This window comes from Condylostylus longicornis, unplaced genomic scaffold, assembly GCF_029603195.1.
Source record: "Condylostylus longicornis isolate FDR11 unplaced genomic scaffold, ASM2960319v2 ptg000004l, whole genome shotgun sequence".
Classification (NCBI taxonomy): Eukaryota; Metazoa; Arthropoda; class Insecta; order Diptera; family Dolichopodidae; genus Condylostylus; species Condylostylus longicornis.
The window spans coordinates 21,113,123-21,138,629 of record NW_026577973.1 but is presented as its reverse complement, the minus strand read 5'-3'; the positions used below and the strand labels follow the sequence as shown (position 1 = coordinate 21,138,629).

Here is a 25,507-nt window from a genome sequence, read left to right as displayed (position 1 = left end):
ATCCGACATTCTTAAATTTTAAAAATTCCATGTAATTAGTCATCTTGTGCTTTAGTACAAACTTGGTCACTAATGTCGTTTATTATGTATGAAAAAAATTACCTTTCCTGTTTTAGTGCAATTTTTATAATTTTTTTTTTTTTTATTTTTTTATAAAAATGTTTGACGCACCTTCTTCCTACTCTTCGCCATTTTATTGAAAACATTTTTAAGATGAAATTTTCAATTCAAAGCATTATATTTTACGTATCTGTACAAATCTTCAGAGTTTGTACACAAATATACGTACATATGTGTACACACTTTTAATGAATTATAAAAAGAATTAAATTGTAGCACACCTAGACTTTCAGTTACGTTGTTTTTATGTACGAGTGTTGTTTTCTATATGAACATTGAATGACGAGAAAACCCTTTATTTTCAGAGGATTGTATAACATTTTACAAGAAAAACAAATAAGGATGTTATACAATCTTGTATAAAGATTTAGATTTAACTTTTATCACATTTAGATCATTTAGATTTGTTATTTTTCTTAGAAAAATTTAAAAAAAAATTTGACTACAGTAAGTTTTGCACATTTTTGTACAAAGAGAAACATAATAAGAAAAATATTTTCTCGCTCGTTGAGTAATTCAAGTGATATTAAGAGTCAGCCTTTTAATTTGCTTATATATGAAAATGTTAATAATTTTTTAACACTTAATAAAATATTCAAGTTTAATCTAAAATTTGATCTAAATTTTTAACACAAATCAATTAATAAACACGTTTATGAGAAATTTCAATTCAAAACAGTTCAGCATAAATAATACAAAATAATAAATCCCACTTTAAAGAAGTAAATGAAAGTCTTGGTGTACCAATCATTAAGTTTGTATATATGTAACTGCATTCCTGACACATGTTAGATAAATATCTTTTTCACTGGAATTCAAAAATCTTGTTTCTTTTTTTTTATTTCCATAACCATTTACAGGCTTATTCAATTAATTACAATGGACCGCCTGTAAGTTGCAGCTCATTAATTTCTTTTACCTTATTCCAGGCATGGGGAACCTGCGGCCTTAAGGCCGCATGCGGCCTTTTAACTGGTTTTTAGTGGCCTTTGTCCTTAAAAAAATTTATTTCTTATATTTCTTAAAAGTTAAAATTTTGCTGCCAAACGAGGCTGGAACCAAATATAAAATTGTTATCGAGCAACAAACAATCACAGAAAAGTCATTGAAATAATGAACCATATTATTTTATTAATAATGTACATACTTACTTATCTATTTTTATTTATGAAATAAACTGTTTTATGTTATTTTTTATATTCTGACATAATTTTGTTTTCATCAACCTACACAAAGCAAAAATTTATAACCTTTGGACTTTTTTTAAACTTTGCGGCCTGATTGACTTTGCATTGACTAAAATTTGGCCTTATATAGAGAAAGGGTTCCCCATCCCTGCCTTATTCCAACATAATTTTTTGACATACTAATTTTTGTAAAGCAGTTAATCTTAATGATTAAGAATATTTTAACTTTCAAAGTGCATTTTTCTATTTATGTGTATGCATACATTTATGCAAATTGCACATGTATGAGTATATGCACATATTTTAAAATTTTATTCAGTTAAAATTAGATCTCCTCAAAATCAGACTATAATTGTACTAAAATAATTTATTTTGGCATCATCATAATATTATGCTTAACTTTCTTCATATTTCGTTAACTATTTATAAAATAGACTAGCTAATCCGCAACGGGCTACTACAATTTGAGTGGCATTTTTTTGATTTCCGTTGAATTTAGATCTCCCCCATGCTCGTGAGTTGTCCCCAGCTGAATTTCTTATTGAACATACTAAAATTTATTAAATATCATTTATACAAAATTTTTGCTGTGCCTAAAACTGTATTTAACAAGCTCTTATTCAGAATTCCTTTTTCGGGACCGAAGACCTCGCCTTTATTTATTCTTATGTCCTAAGTCCTAAACATAATTAATATACCTACATGTATATGTTTTTATATGTGCAACTACATAAACATACGTGTATACTTGCTAATATTTTAGTTTTTGAAGAAATTAAGAAAGAAAAATTTAATTTTCATATTATTTTTATTTTAATTCAAATCAACACTCTTACGAACTCGAAATTGTTTAAAATTCAAACTGAGAACCACTCTTTTTCTTGATGCTTACCATCTTGGCCATTTTTTATCTAAACCAACTCTGAATTCTCATTCAATTAGCTTGCTATGACGTCAGTTTATAAAGTTGAAGACCTTTTGACCGCAAAGTTATTGTTGGTTTTTGCTTTTTTTATTGTTTTTTCGTCTTACTCATACTAAAACGCAAATATTTTCAAAATTCATTTCAACTTTGACAATAAAATTTACAATCTAAAAAATTAAAATTGTGCCCAAACTTTTGAATTTGCTTTGTTTGTTTGTTTTTTTTTTTTGTATAATTTTCTTTGAAAGTCAATTATGCTCTTATACTTTATCTTTACTTCTTTTGTAATATTTTATATTATGTATATACGTACATACATATATTTATATTTGTGTATAACAAAGTTGTATCATTTTTATCAAAAAAAACAAGAATAACAACAGAAGCTTTGCTTTTAATAAAAAGGTAGCAATGAAATGATCACGAATTTAGCCATAATTTATAGGTATAACTCCAAGCTTATCTTTCAACTTGTATGATAGCTTAATGGTATATTTTCGTTCTTTTTTTGCGAAATTGTTTTTTATACACACGTACATGTATACATATATGTACATAATATGTAGCCATATTTCTTATAATGCTGACTCGCAACAAATTCAACCTTTGCATCAGATTTATCTTAATTTTCAGAAGTGAAAATTTTCATTTTATTTCTAAATTTTTATATTTTATTCAAAAATATACTATATAACACAATACCTATTATATATGTATACATAATATACATACATATACATACATAAATTATGTAATGTGCAAATGAAGCCAAAATTTTACATTTGAATTCTGCAATTTTATTTGGTTTTCAGATGCAAAAGGTGCTTCCATATTATATGCACATATTTATGAAGATATGTAATTTAAAAACAAGAATATAAAATTATACAAAATGAAATTACATAATGAATATATACATAATTCACTTAAAAAAGTTTTCAAATTCTTAGCGTATTCTAACTAAAACTAAACCACTCTTGTATGGTTTGAAAAATCGACCGAAAAATTTAAAATTTTTAAAATTAGGGGATTTTCGAAAATTCAGTTCTAAATTCGATCTTAATGTAAAGCATGTTCAATAAATCAAAACTACAAAACTGCAAATGTTCGAACATCGTAGCATGCTTAAAGCTTAAATTAGTTCTTCTAGTTCTGTTATAGTACGAATAAGAGATGTTTAAGATTTATGTTAAAAATTTAAGTGTATATCCGAATTATCGAAAAACAACTTAATATTTATCTTTACCGCAAGGCTTTATAATCACAATTTACATAAAACTAAGTACATGTAATTATTACATACAGTCACCAGGTTAGATTAGGAAAAATCGATTATTTTATTGAATTTATAAAAAATTAAAAATAATTTTACTAAAACCAAATTTTCATTTAAATAAAGTTATCTTGCAACATATTCCTTATTGAGGGTTTACTTTCAACATAACACTTTCATTTAGGTATGTTAATGGTAATGAAATACTATTTTTGTTATTTATTATTAACAATTATAAGATGCAAATGTAAAACGTAAACCGTAAATTGTCACTATAACAACCAACCAAGCTACATTAATCAACATTTACCATCAACCTGTAACAACACCGCAATGCGAAAATGTAATATAATAATTAGTATTCCCTCAATACTAATATACTAATGTTCAGTCGCTTTTATTATTGCAAAAGTACAATATGCATAACACTTAATTCACATTTAATTCACAATATAATTGTTGTAATACATAATAATATCAGCTGTTATTAATATTGTATACCTTAAGTGATAACATCATCCCTATTTTGGTTTTTAATTATTTTTCATTCAATTTTATATAAATAAATTTAGAATATGACAATAAAAACCACATTTTATACTATTTAAATATATTTATACTATTTACATACTATTTAATACATCTATTCATACCATTCATATTTTTGCTCATGTTTATCTATTTGTGCAGTGTTATAATTCAAGAGATACTGGCAATAATTGTATAAGTATATAGTAAAAAAATTTTACAATACATATATTTTTCGATTATCGTAAAATGAAGTATGAGAAATATTGAAATTTAAAATTAAGTAAAAAAAAAATAATTAAAAAAAAAGTTTTGTTACAAAAAATAGATGCAAAAATATCCAAAAAATAAAAATTTAGTTGCTAATTGTCTTAAAACTCTTAATGTTCAATAGACTCTTAACAACTAATTACGCCTAATTTTTTTTTGACACTTAATGCGAGATTGCTTCGGGGTTGTTTTAATATCAATTATTTAATTTTAAGAAGGCAACCATTCAAACTAAATTATTTTTAATTTGCTTTTTGAAACTGTTTTCCTACATATGTGACAAGTCTGGAAATGAATCCAAAATTTATATTACAGATAAATGCTTTCATAAATTTTATTAAATGGGCAACTTTTTTTCAAGTTCAAAAACTAAGCGCTTAATAGCAAAAAGCCTTAATTACAAATTAACATTAACAAATAAGTAATTATGTAATACTGGTCTAATCAATTTCAAAACTATACCTATCTGAGAATTAATTAGTTTTATTATTTGAGAATTATTAGACAAAATAAGATAGATTTAGATAATTAGCCTAGGCGTCATGAAATCAAATGCTCTTAAATCTGCAACCAATATCTAAGCTTAAAAGTGTTCTTAAATATCTAAAAATGATAATGCCAAAACTAGATACCTTTATGATTAATTATTTGTTATTGCTAAATCTTTAAAAGTCAATATCTCTAAACCAATAATTGCGAGTTATCTAGTTGTAGCATTAACCTCACGAATTTATGTTCAATTATTCATATAATAAATACCCAGTGACTTATTTTAGAAAATTTCATATAATTATTATCAATACCATAGCCATTTTCACAATTTTTATATACACAATCTTATTATATACAATATAGGTACCAATATTGTATAACAAAATGCAAAATTAAATAAATGTATTAAAAAATCTATGTTTATAGGTGACTTGCTAACTGCATATTGCAATATCATTAACCAGCAACTAATTTTATGTATACATAGCAAATAAAATTCAAATAATCTCACTGATACTTCCTGAAATTACAACATTATATTTTTTTTCTGTTCTATAATTTTAATGTAAAATTTAAATTAATTCACTAACAATATTATTATTGCAATATTATATATGAACACGTTTCATTACGGTTATTAAATTTTATATTATTTATTTATGATTTATGTTTTCCTTTTATATTTACACACAATATTTTATGAATTTAATTTAGAATATCGTACATATACAACATAGTATGGAATGATCTTAGACCATTTTATTGAATCAAGGCAGGCAGCACTTACTTTATATTTTCCTTTAAATTACTTATGTATGTTGTTCCGCTGAACTATTTTTTTCATTTAATTATTTTACATACATTTTAATAACTATATGTATAAGATTGTGCATATAGTAATCTTATCTATTATTGTTATTTTTAGTTTTTTTTAATAAAATGTATGTAAGTATTTAATAGAAAATATGTACGCATACACATATGTACGTACATAAAAAATAATAACGCAATTCAAGGTCTACTTTAACTTTTAACATCTGCTTTGAAGCGTAATTTATAGGGAAGAGTAAACAAAAACTATCGATTTCATATTTTTATATTGGATTCAACCTCAAACAAACTATTCATGTAGATATGTTTGTTCATATTATGTATTTATATCGACAATTACATATGATTGGGCAACCTCGTAACCCGCAAAATCTAAAAAAAAAATGAAAAGGAAAAATATGATTTTGATTGATTTTAAGGCAAAATGACGAAATGATTATTAAAAAAAAATATTTATTTTTTGCTCAACATTTCATCGATCTATAAAATTATTTCATTTTATCTAGTTAAAGTCATGTTTTTCAGCATGTTTATAATTTTGTATAAATGAAGCAAGCGTAATTATGGTTGTAATGTGCATAATGCATTATTCAAAATTTGCGAACCTCTTAAATCTTAAAAACTATGTTATGATCCATAAATGTATTTTATAAAAAAAAACAAGTTAAATAAGCCTACTACGCAACCTGAACAATTACAGCTCGGGTCTTCATAATATGTCAGTAATTCATCCTATTTAAATTTACAATTGCGTCTTGGTGTACCGCGATCTTTTATTTGAAAACTTTTTCAATTTCCCTTGAAGAAAAAGTGTTTTTCTTCCAAATCTTGACAAAGCAGCATAACATTGACCACTACGCCACTACTATATTATTTTTTAAGAGAATTTTTAATAAAGTTTCATGAATATTATACACTTAATGTTGTTAATTGTAATAAAAAATAGAAATACAAAAATTAAATTCCGGAATCAGTCATCTACTGATCATTAGCTGTTAATTTTAAAGGTAACTTCCCTTATTGTATGCAAAATCTCAAATCAAACTAATATGATTGCTGAAACTGTACATGTATACTTATACTGTATAAATATACAGTAAATTTTTATAATTATGTAATTTAATACCGCATATAAGTAATTAATTGCAATTTTTGGGAAAACACGTTTTCTGTATTATCTTCTTGCCATACCCGTACGAGCTTAACACTGCGTTTGCAACACTAAAACTAACATCTAAGTTAATTTAGCTATCAGTCAGTTTTTTTGTTTAGATATGTCTGTCCATTCAAGAGTTAACTAAAAAGCGCATTGAGCTAAACAAATTTACATAAATTGGTTGTAGCAGTTAAGGCAAGAACCCCATTTTATTTGGATCACATTAAAGCCTAGTGCATTTATTTTTTGTTAAGAAGGTTTTACTATAATTCGAGAAATATTCCCACAAAATATTTACAAGAGTTTTTTATATTGCTCAAGTTTCTCTATGAGAACTTTTATAAAACCCTTCAAAAACATTCGTACTGGTATTCACAAAGTTGTATCTTTATTTTCGTTTTTATACTTAGGAATTTTACGTAGTCCGTACCGAATATTAAAATACAAATTTCCGGTGGCGACAACTCAAAAAGTTACAGAAATAAATTCTATATTTAAATTTTAGCTTTCTAGACATGTACTGCAGCAAATAATCTTACAGAATTAAACGAACAAAAAATTTTTTTTTCATTTTATTTTGAATTACACGCTATATTCAAAATATTAAGATTAATGAAAAAAAGTTATACTTCAAATGAACATTAAATTTGACAAATGAAAAGTAATTCCAACCGTGCGTAAATCAATTATAAAATGCCTCAAACTGCACAGCGTAACTTGCACTTACAATAATTATTATTGTTTAAAATGTTCTATATACTTATATATGTACTTATATAGAACATAACTATGTTATATTGCTGTTCTTATTTTAGAATACCAGTTTCCACTTACAAGTTGCACACTTATATACGTCACTACTTCTTAAAATGTACTTGTCTTAAGTAAGTATAAGAATTAAAAAAAAAAAATCCTTTTACAATCTAAAAATCAAAAAATTCACATAAGTAAAAGTGAACAAGTAAAAATTATAATTAAGAATTCTTTGTTACGTGAGCTTAATTGCCATGAGCAAAATTATATTTTATTATATTAAATACAAAAGTGAATTTTGTGTTAAAATAATTTTATATAAGTATACAAAAGTTGTGAAAATTTTGAAATTTCCTATATTAAGTAATTTTGTTTTCATTTATTTTTTATAATTTATGTATTAATTTTATAATGTATTTATAATACATAAAATTTTCCTGCATGTCATCAAAATATACTTCGAATTATAGACCATGACGTTTATTGTAACTCAATTGAATTGCAGGTTTTTATGTAAAAAAATTAGTGAAATTAAACTGCTCAAGACATAACATATAAGCATAAATACTTTTATGTAAATGTAGATTAATATTACATGAGTAATATATATACATTGTAACGTAATATAACTGCATAAATTAAATGAAAATTTAAACACTAACTATTAGTGATTGTCATATTGTAAAGAGCGTGTATGCAGAACTGTTTATTGTTTATGCAGAAATTTTGGCAAAGCATTCAATATCGTATTATTTAAAAACTGTTTTGATTGAATGTGTCTTCTTCTTTAGTAGTTCTACAGTCCGATGTGAGCCTAAGCTTGATTCACTATCCGCCTCCATAAAATTGAATGTGTTAGAAAAAAACAAGAGCGCCGCGAAAAAAATCTCTATATCCGGTTACAGTTTTTTTTGCTACTGTACAGTGGTACTTGTTGGGTATTGGCCCATTTGTCTAATTTTTCCATTTAGCCATAAACTGCTTACTTTTTAAACTTTTTTTGTTAACATTTTCTGCGTACTCGTAAATTGTAATAAAGTTAACAAGTTTCAAAACAAGTTTTCAAACATTAAAATCGTATACAAATTCCAAACATACGATTTTGACAGTTGAACTTCGAATTCCGTTCTATAGTGTTAACATCAATTCTCTGTAAAAACTTATTTCTTACAATCTGAAAACCAAGGTAAGTATATTGAATGAAAGAAAAACTCCTATAAACGCATTAACCAACATCAATATTATAAAGATAAAAATAAATAATTAAATGTACATAAATATACACATATAAACGTATATACTTATATGTATGTATATGAAAACTGATCTACTGAACTCATAATTTTACGACATTAATTACATATTGCAATACAATGCATATACAAAGTACTTATGCAAAAGTGAACATTTTTATATAATCGCTTTAAATTACATATTATTGCAAATTCCCGCAGTTTAAAGCTAAATATAATAATATTTAAGGAGCACAAACATATCAAAATAATGTTTAAAAACAAAACAACAAACATACATACATGTACTTACATATGTAAATAAAAATCACTATTTTATATTAAAATGATAATTGACGTAATTTGCAATTTATTATAAAATATATATCCATATAAACACGTATGTGTTAGTATGTATAACAATATTTGTATGTTAAATGATCACTTACCTAACTATAACACTTCAATTACTCGAATGTTCGCGTTATTTATAAAATTCTTATTGTTTTTATATATATTTATGCACATGTGCTTCTTCTTCAATTTTAAAATTTATAACATTTTAATAAATAAAAAGTTGAATTAAATATTTTTTAAATTAAATATGTGACTGCTTATTATTGATAAAAAATAACTACTACAAATAACTAATAATATTTCTCCGAGAATTTTTTGCAAAGAAAAGCAAAATTAACTTAATTAAATAAGTTTACGTAACAAAAATTGCCTAAATTCTTTATTACTCTGCAAAATTTAATTAAGTTGAATACTTATACTTATTTTATCTTAATAAGGTTTAATATTTTACTTAATTATAATAAAATCATTTAAAACTGAATTTCGAAATAATATCAACCTTATAATTTAAAAGTATAAAAGACAATTTGAAAACTTTATAGTATGTAAAACACGCATTTAAGTAAATTGTATATAGGCATTTTATAAAGTATATTGACCTTAAGGAGAATTAAAATAGTATATGCAAAAAATACAAAATTAAATTGTAAAATTTAGTCATTCAACCATGTCCTTTTTATATTAAAATTCCTCACATATAACCTTGAAATTTCGAATTGAAAAAGATACTAAAATGTTTATTGAAATTTTACTTTACTGCAATTTTGCTATAAGCCAATGGCGTAGTACTTTCAATTAAACTAAAAGAACAAATTAAATTTAGTTGCAGTTGAAAGGGTTTTGGAAAATAGCAAAAAATGAAAGTACTATAAAAGAACTGAGTTAATGAACTGATTTAATAAATTATTTTTTCATACAAGTAGTACGTATGGGCACTTATTTCAATGTATAACTAAGTATTAAATTTCCAAATTATATAAAAAATGAAATATAAGTACATTATGTGACCAGATTGCTTTAACTTTAGCCTTAACTTCAATACAAATATTGTGTAAATATTTATAAGAATAAAACTTTTCTTAATTACATGTATAATTTATGGAATGAGTTCAAAAGAGTGTACAACTACTCACTCAACATTGAAAAATCACTTTATTCATAAATTTTACAATTTACAACTTTAATTACAAAAAACGAAAATTTATTTGACCTTTGTCAATTCACTTCCAAAATATTATAATTACGATTTCGAAAAAAAAAACTTAAATATTTTATATCAATTAAAAAAAACTAATAATTTACTATGATTAATAACATACTTAAGTATAAGAAAATTTTTTTTAAGTTAAAATTGTTCTATAGGACAAAAGTATCTCAAATTATATGGGGGTGCTTTAATAGCAAATTATTCAAAACAATTAATTATTTTTTCAAACAGTTAATATATGCCGCATTCGGCGGGATAAGCACTTCTCAATTCAAAGTCACCACATTAAAAAGGATTATCAGTGACAAACTATTCAACATTTTTTTGCGAACCGTTTAAGATGAGTAAATATGAAAATATTCACATAGTTCTTCATGTACGTATAAGCTAAACGGCTACAATTTGGAAATATTTTTTATACCTTTAACATAAAGTACACAATATCTCTAACGTCTTAAAGATTAAACCCAGTAAAATTATATTTCAATGGCGATATTCTTAAATTCTTTTAATTATATTTCTTAACTCTTAACAAAATCTATAGGATCGAAAATGGTTTTTATATTCTACAATAAAAAATCTTTCAAGACTATAACTTAGATAAATATTTAAATGATTTTGAGACAGTATTTGTTTATAAATTTGAAAGTTATGGAATAATTCTGACATATAGGTCCATCTACGGTAGATCTCATAAAATGAGTTGTCCTAATTCAGTCCTAATATTTTTTTTAATTATTTTAAATAAATCTGTAAAATAATTGGCAGACGAGGTATAAAATTAGAAAAATTAAACCTAAATGTATGTTCTGAAAAACTTTGACTTGATTGCATTTGCTGAGTGTAAAATAATGAAAAAATATTTTTCCTATAAATTTAAGATGAAGTTACAACATTAACTGAAAATAGTGAAATATTCGTGTCCCACAAAAACTAAAAATTAAATTAAAATCGTTTTGGAAACGCTATAAGCTCAAAAATCGCCTTAATTATAAAGAAAATATTTAAAAACATATTTTATTTTGATTTGTATACATGTTGGTATATGAAATTAATAAAAAAAGAGCCGCACTAGGACCAAATGATTATAATTCGGCCTTATAAGGCCGAATCATAGTTGTTTACCCTATATATCATAAGTATATACTTATATTCACTCTCGTTCGTTCCATTACCTATATAGGTCTTTTTACCATAAAAAGTCGAACTTTGGTTATATTCTCTATAAAAACAAAGATAATAACGAGTATATTAAAAAAAGAAACCAACAATAAATTTCCTTAAATCTTTTTTTATAATAATATTTAATAGTATATTCTAAAATATAAGGAAATAAAGTGACAATATAAAAATTTAATTGAAAGTTGAAATGTCTAACACTAATTTGTGTTTTCAGACACCATAGTAGTAACATTCTTATATACCAATTACGACACATTTAAAAATAGCTATTAAGTGATTATAAAACAGTCATATTTAAATTCCAGTTAATTACCGACGACTTATAACGTGATCGTATCTAAACATTTTTTTGTTTAGCTAAATTTCTTAAAAATATTTTAAGTTTAAAACAAGATTATCTAATAAATAAAATCTGTATATACATACATGTATGTACGTATGTATGTAGCGATATTGTAGGTGTTTATACATACTTACTTAGTGTTTTATATTAAAATTTGTATAAAATTTCAGTTTTTATTTCAATAATATTAATTAATGTGTTTAAGTATACAAACATAAGTGTACTGTAGTTCGGTTTTATTATAACTGCTATAGACAAAAATATACAAATATTGTTTGAGTTTATTTTATTTATTTTATAAATATTTGCTTGAATTTTTCATCAACATTCAATTTTTATAGCATATTTCTAAAAATAATTTTAGAAATTATAAAGGAAATAAAACGTTTTGTTAAGCGTAATATAAAAGTAAAATTAATCTCCATTCTATTAAAATACAGACATTGATGTCATAATAATTAAAATTTTATTTAGCAATGCTACTGTTAAGGCAATAATAGGGCTAGACAAATTACTTAGAAAGAAACTTACTTAGTTGGTAATTTGACAAATTAATTTAAGGTTTTTATTCCTGAAGTTTATTATTTTAATATTTTTATAACGAAAGTAGATGTCATCTGCTTTCTGTACTAAACAAAGTAATGATTTGACCACAGGATTTCGCTTCGTATACATGTTTCGGCTACAATAATAAATGAAGTACAGAGTACGTTAAGGTAATCACTTCTTATAGAGAAATAATAGAAAATTTTCCCAAGTTTTCTCTACCTATTACTGCTAAAATTGAACACTTATAAGTTGCACGCCTGGACTCATTCTATTATTCTGCTTTTGGGCTACTATAAAGTCTCGAACTGCATGTACATAGTTTTGATTCAGTAAATTTTCATATGTATATAATGGAACTTTATGAATTAAATATCAGAAAGGTTAGCGTTATTCTTTTTCTATCAAATTCCTTATATTATTCCGATATTCACTTTTTTTGATTGATTGAAATGATTCAAATTAGTATATAGTAAGTTATAAAGTTGGCCCTCCCTAATATATGTGACTGACAGTTATTCGCATAGAAATATATGCTTTTAGATATAGACATAATTACATACATATGTATATTTTTGTTATTTTTGCGTTCACCTATCAATGCGTTACCTATTAACGCACTGAATACTAATTTTACTGAAGAAAAAAATTAAGAATAAAAAAATATTTCTATTATGGAAATTTGCTAACGTTAAACTTCAATTTTCTAATTATAGAACTAAAAATTCCAAAACGAAACTTGGAACAAATGAAATTAAAACATTGAGAATAATTGAACGAAGTTTACAAAACATTTTAAAATTATTTACTGCCGTACATAATATATGGTTTTATATTTGGTTCTTTAGAAATCTTGACAAGTTAAATAGAAATGATCGCTGATACGAATAAAGTTCAAGTTAGTTATAAAATAGAAACTCATAAATCTTTTTAATTATAAGTAATTTGTATAGTTAATTTTATTGTATTATGAGCTAATATTATAATTTAGTATTTCCTAAGAAGAAAATAAAGAAAACGTTCTTTTTTTACCACACAATGGAAAGATCCTGTTTTTAACCATCTACTTATATATATATACATATATACATATATATACAAATATAGCAACAAAAACTTCATGAAGACATTCTATGTCTTCATGAAATTTTATATTTCAATTTATTCACAATCATTAAGGAAACTATAGTTACCAAAATATTAAAATCTTATTAAGCACTTTTTTATTTAGATATACATACATATATACTAGATTTTGTATACAAACTGAAAATTAAACGACCACTAATGCCCCTTTACTGTAAATATGGTTGTAATTTAATATATGGCTCTGGGAATAACAAATATAGTAGTCACATTTTTTATAATAATCACAAATTTCAAAAATATCGTCATGAAAATTGAACAACTATAGTGTTGCCATTTGCAAATTACAATTAATTTGAGCATTATGGGTATTTAAAATAAAAATGTAATACATTATTTGAGCTTCGTTGTATATACATATATATACATATATATAAGTACATATACGCATATGAACACATAAAGTCTAAATTTAAAAATTTTAATTTAAAATAGAACTATGTACATATAATACTTTGCAATTAAAATATCAATTAACCTTAAAAAACAGACTTTAATTTTTTATAATTGACACTTAAGTATAATTTCCAACAAAAATGTTGAAGTTAAAATTCATAGACCATTTCTGCAAGTTTTTTAAATTCTGTGCAAAAATAAAATAAATGGATTGCATATTTATTTCTCAAGAATATCTGTATATAGTTTCAATTTAAGAAACTTAATAGCTTTCTGTAAACAATTCTCTGCAAATTATTAAAAATTGCAATATGATATTGAATTAAAAAAATTTCTCACAAAAAAATATTTATTTAATATTTAAAAAAAAATGGTATAAACAATCTTTTATAGTGACTCATTGTTTAGAGGTCATTAATATTATGTTTGATTCAAAATAAAAATTTTTGATTTTTTTCCTTTTAAACCTAATATGTATAGTCCATTCAAGAAACATGAAGTAGGAATGCCTATTCTAGATAATTGTTATCTTAAAGACTAATATAATGATAAAAATCTTCAATTTAGACTAAAAAACAAATCTAATAATCAATCAAACATCTATAGCACGAATTCAATTAAGACTCTTTATGATTAACATTTTTAATGCTTTTCACACCATATTTAGTTTTATTTTGCATACGCAATTCATTCTGACACGAACAATTCTTGCTATGCGAATTCTTTCTAACACAAACTAATTTTGGTCACTAATGATTTGTTTCCATTTTAATGGAGGTTCGTCTGTACTTACTTTATCAAATCAACAAAATATAAAGCAAATAATGGTGGATGTTAGCATCTTATAATTAATATTTTAATTATGTACTCGTATGTATGTAATTGAAAAAATAAAATATAAAACGGATTTGGGCTTGATATATAGTTCCCGTGATAATGCAAATTTTTATAAATTACCGTAATAAACAGAATTCTTTTTTAATAACTCTTCCTTAATAAATTTGACAAATTGTTATAAAAATATTGGTAACTATCGAACTCTTCATATATACATCTATACATGTATGGATGTATGTGCAATAATTTTGAAATCGGAGAAAATTATTATTGGGACACATGCGTTCAAAGGTTAAAGAAAGCATTTGTTGTATATGTACATTTATTGCATTTATGGGAATATTTATATATGTGTTTATGCAACTTTATTTGTTATACAGTTTAATAGTAATGCTTAATGTCTACAAAATTTTGTTTGCAAAAATTTTAAAGTTAAACAAAAATAATGCAATTTTTTTCATTTCTTCATACACTCTATATACAATAGATGCAGAATAATAAATACATGCACGTACTTACAAACATAAATACATATATTATGTAAAACAGTACTTATATTTAGAGCATAGCACTGGAATTAGATTATAGAGTATAAATTGAATAATTTTTATTAATTAAAATATTGTCGAGAGTATAAATGTTATACATATGTATATGTATATATACGAGTATATATATATTTATTTAAAGAAGAATCTGAAATTACTTCAGTAGTATATGGTATAGTATAAAAGTCTATAGTCATTAATGTAAAAAATTTGAACTTCTTTTCAATTGTGAATTACAAACTTACATAGTTTTTAATATTTGAAGAATTTTAGGTAAGTAAAAGAAGAGAAATAATTTTATTTTTGTTGTAATCTAATTACTATTGGAAATTTTTTAATTTAAAACCATTACAAAAAATTAAAACTAAAATTCATTGTTAAGTATGGTTTTGCTTCAACAAATTAATAGGTCAACAAACCAACATGCTATTATTCTATAAGTAATTTTTTTGTTTAGATATATAAATAAATCATAGAAAGATATATAATATATACATAATTATTTATAGATATAAGAAGAGAATATCATGAAATGTTTAATATTTTGTTAATGTTGTCTCTATATTTGAGCATTTCTTAATCAACTATAATCATGAAGCTATAATCAATTTAGAATAAATGAGTATAAAGAGGTTTAAAATATGGAAATATAAATATACATTGATACCCCCGCCCCATTCCACGAATCACCAATTTAGCAAACAAAATTAGTTCGTGGGTTAACGCTTTGGGGTTAAAAAATAAAAATAAATATGAATGCCAGAATAACCTAGTCCGAGTGTTATACAGGTTTGTTTGTATAATGCATTTTATTGTTAAAAATTAATACATTTTACTATTGAATTTTAAAATTAACAATTTTAGCAGTTAAGATTTACCTAAAATGGTTAATTATGTATGTATTATGTACACATGTACACGCATACTAAGTATAACAAATGCTACAACCCCACACATACATGCATACATAAATGTTAAAACAGTTAGAATCCAAATATTTCTTAATTCCTACAAATTTAAGTAAGAATCCGAAATTGTAAATTATTGTCAAAAAATTTTATTAATTTATCAAATCAAGAAGAAAATTACTTTTAGTTTGATAAATTTTTTTTTATTATAAAATTGAGTAGTTTTTTAAGCATGGCATTGATCACAAAAACATAAATTTTTTGAATATTGTAGGACCAATTTAAATTTTGAAATGAAAATGATTATAAAAAATTTTTGGTTTTATTTGCCAAATGGTCCAAAATACAAAATATATAAGAAAGAGGTACTTATAAGGTATTCGCTTTGAGGAAAAGTAAGGTATAAAAAATTTTTGTATAGAATGAACAATATTTTTATCAATAACCTTCAAACCATTGCAAGATTCATATGATATCGAAATCTGAAAAGTACAGAAATAATAAAAATTAAAATATTCTGAGCTTTTCAAATCATATTTAGTTATACCAATATCTGACAATATTTTATCGAAACAAAAAGCAGTCGAACTTTAAGTTTCTGTAGCTCTGTGAACATTGTCTCCATACAAAAGTTATGTTTACTCATGAGGTTCTATGTAATCATACTCGTATATATGTAGCATTTAGAAAGTAGACACCCCATATAAAGTATTATTCATTAATTTTATATCGATCATTTCATAGGATACCATAAATATTAAATAATTTTCGAAAATTTTCAATACAATGCAACCAATCAATTTACTCAAGGCAATCTTTAATAATTTCATTCATTTCATTTATTTAACATTTTTGAAAGAAAAAATAGTTTTAATATTATTTAAGAGTATCAATAATATTAGTTTCAATTGCGTATAATCATAATCAATGATATCTTAATAGTTCGTAATATTTGCTAACATTATTACGTTTTAAAAACATCTCACTGATTATATCACATTAATAAAATTGTAAAATGATTTTAACAAAAATGTTTTAAGTAATTTTAACAATAATTTCATATTTTTTAAAATATAAATTTCATATAGGTCAGACTGTATAAATTTGTGAATGACCATTATAATTTGTAATAATAATAAATATTACCTAACTAATATTTTTATTATTAAGATTTCGAAAAATATTTTTATTTCAGTTCATTTTTTCCTAAACTTAAAAATATTGTGGTGGGAACTTTTATACTCTTATAACTAGTTAGATTATTAGTTTCACTCTGTCCGTCCGTCTGTCCGTCCGTCAGTCCGTCTGTCCGTGTGTCTGTTTACAAAACTTCTACACCCTTGAAGATAGAAAGCTGAAATTTAATACTTGCATAGATTTTTACTAGAAACTTATTTTCGTAAAACAAAATTTTTATTTATCTCCCCCCCTTTAGAAGTTATACCCTCCCGAAACCCTAAAAATGCCATTTTTTAACTATTTAGTGCAATGAAACCATAGACACTAATAAATGTTTCATTTCGTTAGAAGAAAATCTCCACCCTCTCTCAAGTTATCGTGTCTTGAAATTTGTAAAATTTGAATTTTTGACGCCTTATATTTCCGAAACCGCAAGCTTTTTCAAATTTCTATAAACGCAAAAAGCTAACGGTAAATTCCATGACATTAAAAAATACAATTATTTTTCTTAACTCACACAATTACCCCTTAAAATCGAGCATTATGTTAAACCCACTTCTTATTAATTTTTGCTTTATTTCAAAGACTGCATGTATGCATCATCCTAAATATATGCAATCCTAGAAATAGTTCCGTATATGAATGAAAATAATTTTAATAGTGTGATAGGTATACATAAACCGTATTTCAGAAGCAGTATTTTCACTTGTTGAAGGGAAAAGTGCTACAATACAAACCATTGGTTTGACCCAACTTTATTGAAATATGTATGTATGTAATATGAATACGTTTTACATAGCAAATTAAAAAAAAATTAAGATACCGGTAAGTATATCAAATGTAAAATTAAAATATGAATCACTTATGTAACCTAAGTACATAAATGTATTCGTACAACATTTTTTGAATCATTTGATAATCAATATTGAATACATACAGTAAAGCTTTTATATATTGAGCTATTAATATTTTCAAAAATTCATATTTAACCTACAATACATATGAGTATCATACGCTTCGCGTTATAAAAGAAACTCGATCTAAACAAAGAAATATTATTCAGCTTAAAATTGAAAACCGAATTGTAAATTTCATATTTCTGAAAATATTTACTTATTAGTAAAAAATTATATACTTATAGCTGGAAATAAAGCAAAAATGTAAAAGTTATTCTTTATTTTTAAGTTAGAAATGCACATATTTTTGAAGTTCATGGGGGACAACATCAACAAGAACTCAATAATGATATGCTATAATTAATAAATTTTTAAATGGCGGACAGTAACTTGCCAAAAAGAACAAATAATCACGATAGGACGTACTTCGAAGGAAATAAGCTTAATATTTAACTATCAATATGCCGTCTTCATTTTATGCTTTGGGGCTAATATATTCAATTATATCTTGCACTTTAGTAAATGATGTATTAGCTTTAGTATAGAGTTTGTCACCACTTGAGTCTTTAGAAATATAAAAATAATAATATATTAATATATTCTTGCTCAACGCAAAATTCTACATTGATTGAAACATCTGTTCGTTCATTCATTTGTACAATAACTCAAAAATGAATGAAGCAAACAACAAAGAATTCTGAAGGTTTCTTTTCGGTCAAGAACAGACAGCTGTTTTAATTCGGTCAATTCACACAACTGGTTTGTGTAGCTGCCATACAATTCAAAAAAATTATTTTAAATACATAAAAATTAATTGTGATAAGTACATGGAAATTTGTAAGCCGAAATAAGTGCCGAATTATAGATTATTAAAAACTGACAAGGAAGTTAAAATTTTATTCAAATAGCTCATTACGTCTTGATTTTATAATCAGATTGTCGTAATGTAGAGATTGTCGAATTCAATCGGCTCAGGTATACTGAAATGTTTTTAAAACCAATTTTTGTATTTCTTTTTTCTTTTTTGTTCAATGATTCATTCATTTTATAATTTTAATTTATTTTTTTCTTTATTTATGTATATAACTACATAACTATATTTTAATTCAGTTAAATTCAATGATTTATTTGAGATTTCAAAGAAATTTTAAATATAATAAAAGAGAATTTCGTTGAAATCACCATTGGATAGTCTAACCATTTAAAATGCCATAACAAGTAATCGACGTAATTTTACCTCTCTTATTTATTTAAATAGCTATATTTTAGTTTTTTTTTTTAATATTTTCGCAATTAGGTGACTATTTAACGATGTTAAAGATACTATAAAGATACTTATGTAGATTCACACAAATATATTCATTTACAGGTAAGTATGAATATTTTTAACAGCTCAGTTTAAATGGACAAAATGAAGCTTAAATTAGTATAAATAATTACCATTTTTTTTCAAAATTAACAAGAAAAAATGTTTATAATATTGTCTTTTTAAATATATATATGTACATTAAAAGAATGACAAATATAGTGGCATGTTACAAATACAATGACACAAAATCAATTTACGTTACAATATACATATAATTACTTACTGCTTACGGTAACAATTAGCAAGTATATCAATATATAAGAAAACCAAACCGAAATCACTACACACACATATACATACATATGTAGTGCCTATCCACCTACATATATATTTTATTGGCAAAATAATTTTATTTTTGGACAAAGAAATCACAAACTATAAAATTGAATCTGAACTGCGGTGATTGAATTGAACTACGGTAAAATCAAAGATTAAACAATGGAAACAAAACTTTTTTACTTACTAGAAAAATACACAAAATGGACAAAACTTTATTTGAAATATCAAACATGAAGTATAAACATTTTACGTAGTTTCTTGATGATAACAAAATTTAATTAATTACTAATAAATAAAATTAGTTTTATCTTTAGAAAATTAATTATAATTTATTATTATATAAATAATAAAAATCGATTTATTAAATAAGAAAAACAAAAATATTGTTTTTAACGTAAGCATAACGTTGATTCATTGAGCTAAGTACATTACAATAAATTATTGGTGCAACGTCCGACAATATCAAAAAGTTTTGTGAAGTGATAATTGTACTTATACTTACGTAATTTTTATCTACTTAGGTATGTTATAATTAAGGTAACTATTGTATAGGAAAGTGAAATACATATATTGTATTTTTCAATAATATGTTTTATCGGAATATATTTGTATAAATTTTTAAGAAAATTTTTGCATATACTTTTAAAATGTTAACGTTAAATAAATAAAAGAAAGTAAACCATAAATTATGTGTAAAATTTTTTGTTTCGAATCTATCAAACCTAAGTATACGTCAGAATCAAGTTGATTCTGAAAAATATCAGTTTTGCTCATTTAATACGAAGACCTGTTTATATTCTATTGAAATGTCATTTAGTAGAAAAAAAACAAAAGTTTCACAGATTATGTGACATCGCTTTCCAAATTTTTTAATTAGTTGTAAGGAAAAAAAGGTTGATATATAAGGAAACACAACCATTTATGACTCCACCTAAATCCGACATTCATTTAATAAATTTAAGAGCAAAGATTGTAAAGAATTTCTTTTTGATTACATTTCTTTTACAGCAATATTCTTTATGCAGAAATTTAAAGAAAAAAAATTAGGTATAACATTCTTAACTGAAAATGTAAAATAAGTAATTGAAATTTTTAAAAAAGTTAAAAATATTTAGAACAGTTTAATTTTATAAAAAATATCGCAGTACTTCTAATTATAAGCTGTTTTAAAACACTCATATCCAATAGAATTAATTTTCCCTACACCCTTTGATTAGTACATCCAAACATAGATAGAAATAAAACTCTAGTACTGGTGTTCTCGCAATTCTAAAAATTTCAAATCAATTTAATTTGTAAAAATTGAAATAATTTTTAAAAAAAAATATTAATGTAAATTACATTTTTGTTAGCCCGGAAAAATGAAACCTTTTTCGTTTAAAATTTGAGTTAAGTTAAAAATTTTTAATATGCTTTTTTGATCTCTTAATTTTCTATTTTAAAACCAATTTATTTAGCTTGAAATAATTGCAAACAGTGGAATTATTAGCAAACAATTCAAAATATTTTTATTATTTACAAATCTAAATAATTCAATTACTTAATTATTGCAATCATAACCTTGTTTTTTTTGAAATTTTACTAAAATTTAATAGAAACATTTTTTAACCCGGTAAATATAACAATATTGCTGTACTTAGTCAAAAATAATAATATGCAAATAAAACTTATATTTAATAATTTTAAAAAATTGTTTAAAATTACGAGTATAATAATTGTGACACTGAAATTCTATTATTTTATTAAATTATGAAAATTACACTGTTTTAAAAGCCTAAAGCGATTTGTGACCTTTAAAAAATTAATTAATATATTTCTATAATCTTTTTGTCATACTTATACAATACAAATAAACATTTAAGTGACATAATCTAAGTATATCACTTCCAATTAAAGGCCAATATCATTCTATCATTCTATAATCACATATAATATATATATTTACGTACATATAAACATACATATATACGTATATATATGTATATTGGCAAAACAAATTGATTTTATTATGTATGTACAAAAAAATTACTGATCTGCTGAACTAAAAGTAAATATAAGTATGTAACACTATTGGATTTACTAAAGGTGCTTACATACATTGTTCACTTTTATTATAACACAATTAATATACATATTATACAATTATACATACCAATATTTTGAGAGTGGATATTTACTTATTTCTTTTTAATCTTATTTTTCCAATATTGATAAGTAATTTCCAAATTTTAATTAAATTTATTATCGAATATACTTATTGATTAATTTTATGCGACACATTAGACTGTGCTTCCCAATCGAATCTATATTAGAATTAGAACTGAATTTGTAAAAAATGCAATTAAATAATGATTGAATATTTAAAAAAAAAGCCTACTTGCATTGAATAAATTACATTAATTTATTTTCTTATATAAAAAGAAACAGCAACTAAGTATGTACAATTTCCTTTAACAGGCATTTTTTTCTAGTTTATAAAATTTTCCTACTCGTATTAGGAAATATAAAAAGGCCCAAGATCGCAAAAAACAAAAAAATATTTTCTGCTTTTTTTTGTTCCTTAATTAAATATGACGAAAAATAGAAACTTTATTTATCATTTTTTTTTGTATTTAAATCTGTGCAAAAAAATACGAAGAAAAAAGCAATTTATTTTCCTATGTAAAAAAAAAGTACATAAGTAAGTAGCATTACGTATATCAACCGCTAAATTAATTTAATTAAAATTTTTCAAGGTCATAATAGAATTAATTTTTTTTATACTTAAGTATGACAAAATGTAGGAAGGTTTCTGCATATACACATTCATATGTACATACATACATACGTTGTTTAACATAATTATTGTGCTAATTCTATTGTACTTTAAATCAGATTTATTTAATATGTAGATAATAAGATTTACATTATTAAATATGTACATACCTATATATTTTAATATTTATAATATGTACATAGGTACTTATACTACACTCATATTTTAAAAAAATAATAGCTTAATTAAAATGAACATTATATGCGGTGACCAAATGAAAAACAGGAAACAGTAAAATTAGTTCTTGACTAATTTTTGACTAACTACCCCAGAAACAAAAAAAATAAATGCTTACATAAAATAAAAATTCGAATAACATTAAAATGACATTTAGTTTTCAAAACATTAGATATGTCAAAGTAGCGAAATTATTGGTCGCTTTTTTCAAATAGAACGCTATTCAGCATGCAAATTTCGTTACTTATATAAAAGTAAAAAAAAAATATAAAATAATAAGTAAGTAAATAAAAATGTTAAGAATTTGAGAATTACTTTCTATAAAGCAATATAAAGCCATCTATCGGAATAAATATGTGCAACGACTCCTTTTAATTTTTTATTGAATGCTATAGTTGAAAATGTTGGTTTATTTATGTAGAACGTCGTGCAATCCTTAAGTGAAACTCAAACGTTATATTATTGCTATATTACAGTTCATCTAAATCATTGTTTGATATCTCTTTAAATCACAAAAACTTATTTCATCCACACATAATCGACTGCAAAGTAGCACTAAATAACATGAAATTGCCCTATAAAATGTTTCAAATTCTAACAAAAGGTTGTAACATTTTAATTAATATAGGCATATAAATAAATATATATTTCTAGGCATATTAATTAAAATGCTCTTAATAAATTTTTAGATATTCTGCGATCAAATTTCCCTAAAAATTTCGTCAGTTAGCCTCATTAGCAAACAAGCTTTGAATATAGATTAGTTTCTTAGATATGGTCAAAAATGCAATATCGGCTTTGATAATAAAAGTTCACATTTCGAACTGTGATACTTATTCTCGAAACATTTATTATTTAAATTGTTTTAAAAAGAAAAGTTGAAATACATATGTGTTCAATTTCAACAAATTGGTTTGTTATTTATCTATATACTTAATATGTGCAATAATATAAGTAAATTCGGTCTATAGTAAAAATCAAGTTTCGAGCACTTGATTTTCTCTGGACGCTCGTCGTACGATTTAACTGACAAATTTCATATATTTACAAATGTATGTCTTTCTTAGACAAATTCTAATTCAAAGGCAACCATAGATAAACAATCACTAAAATAACCGCAGAAAAAGTTCAGTTCTTAAAGGTTCACTTCCTAAATGTAAGTGTTGTAGGTAATATAAAAATGAAATGCAGCTAAAATCAAATTATAATTTTAAAGATCTTATGTCTTTTATTTAATAAAAATTTAGTTTTTAAATACCAATGTTTACAAAAATTTACGATTCTCATCATGCATATTAAAACAACTATCACTGTACGATTTAAAATAATAAAAAGAAAGGCATGTATAGGTGAGTGTATGTAAATATAAGTACGTGTACGTACATATTTACGCATACTTTGTTCATAATCTTATTATTGAAAGCCATAAAATGTACCTGTTTTAACACATTCCTTTTATTTAATTCATAATTCAGAATGTATTTCTTTGTTAATATAATATTGGTTCGGGGTTCAGTACAATAAAACAAGAGGCACACAGATTTAAATTTAGATAAGAAACACTTATCCTATAGCATATGGCATTTTTTAAATTACTATGGTTTTGTGGAAATTCGAAAAAAAATGTCGGTATATGTATGGAAGTATAACAAAATGATTCTTTCATTATACTTATGTATGTATATAGATTCATAAATAAGATTTAAAATTTTAAGCTGAAATGAAACATAATTTAAATTTAATATTACTTAGTGTGTTTATGACAAAAGGTTTATGAACTGAGTTTTATTTTATACTTAACAATTAAGTCTGTTTCTATAAAGGCATATGAATAGAAGGTATGGGGTACAAAAGTTTCTTTTTTCAGCTATATTAATATGTGGCGCAGTTAAACTATTTTAAAAATTTTTTCATATTATGTAAACGATTGATATTGAAATTGTTTATATAAAAAATTGAAAATAAGCAGGCATAGTATAAAGATAAATTTATAATTCTTATCATATACAATAATTCTTCGCTTAAAGTCCGAAAATTTACTTTAATTTTGGTATAAAAAATGCTTTTAGCGAGGTTTAACTGAATTAAAATTAGGAAATGATTTAAAAATTTTAAGAGAACTGCATCGAATTTTTCTATTTTGGTATGATTTTATTACAAGGCATTCTATTCCTTGATTAGGACATGCTGTTTTTTTAAAATTAGTATATCACCAAGGAATCTGTGCGCATGTAGCATTTGTAAATATATATTATATTAATATTACCTAATTAATATTATATTAATATTACCTATATTATTAATAAAAATGTACTACACAATAACAATAATTATACTACACAATAAATAATAATAATTTAAGTGTATCCAATCAGAATTTTTTAAACTATACTTAGGTATAAGTAGAATTTAAATTTAAGAATACTTTTCTGCAAAGCTGAATTTTCATGCGCACTTAAAATGGAAACTGTGCAATGTTTTGTGTTAATTAGAATAGAATTAAATTTACCTATAGAAAATGTGAATTTTGATAATATAAATTAAATAAATATTTT

General features: G+C 23.9%; 1 protein-coding gene across 1 annotated transcript in view; it reads right to left on the bottom strand.

Annotated features, from left to right (window-relative positions):
- The window catches only part of LOC129608185 (rho GTPase-activating protein conundrum), a 65,972-nt gene that overhangs the window by 39,563 nt on the left and 902 nt on the right, over positions 1 to 25,507 (bottom strand). The window lies entirely within an intron of this gene.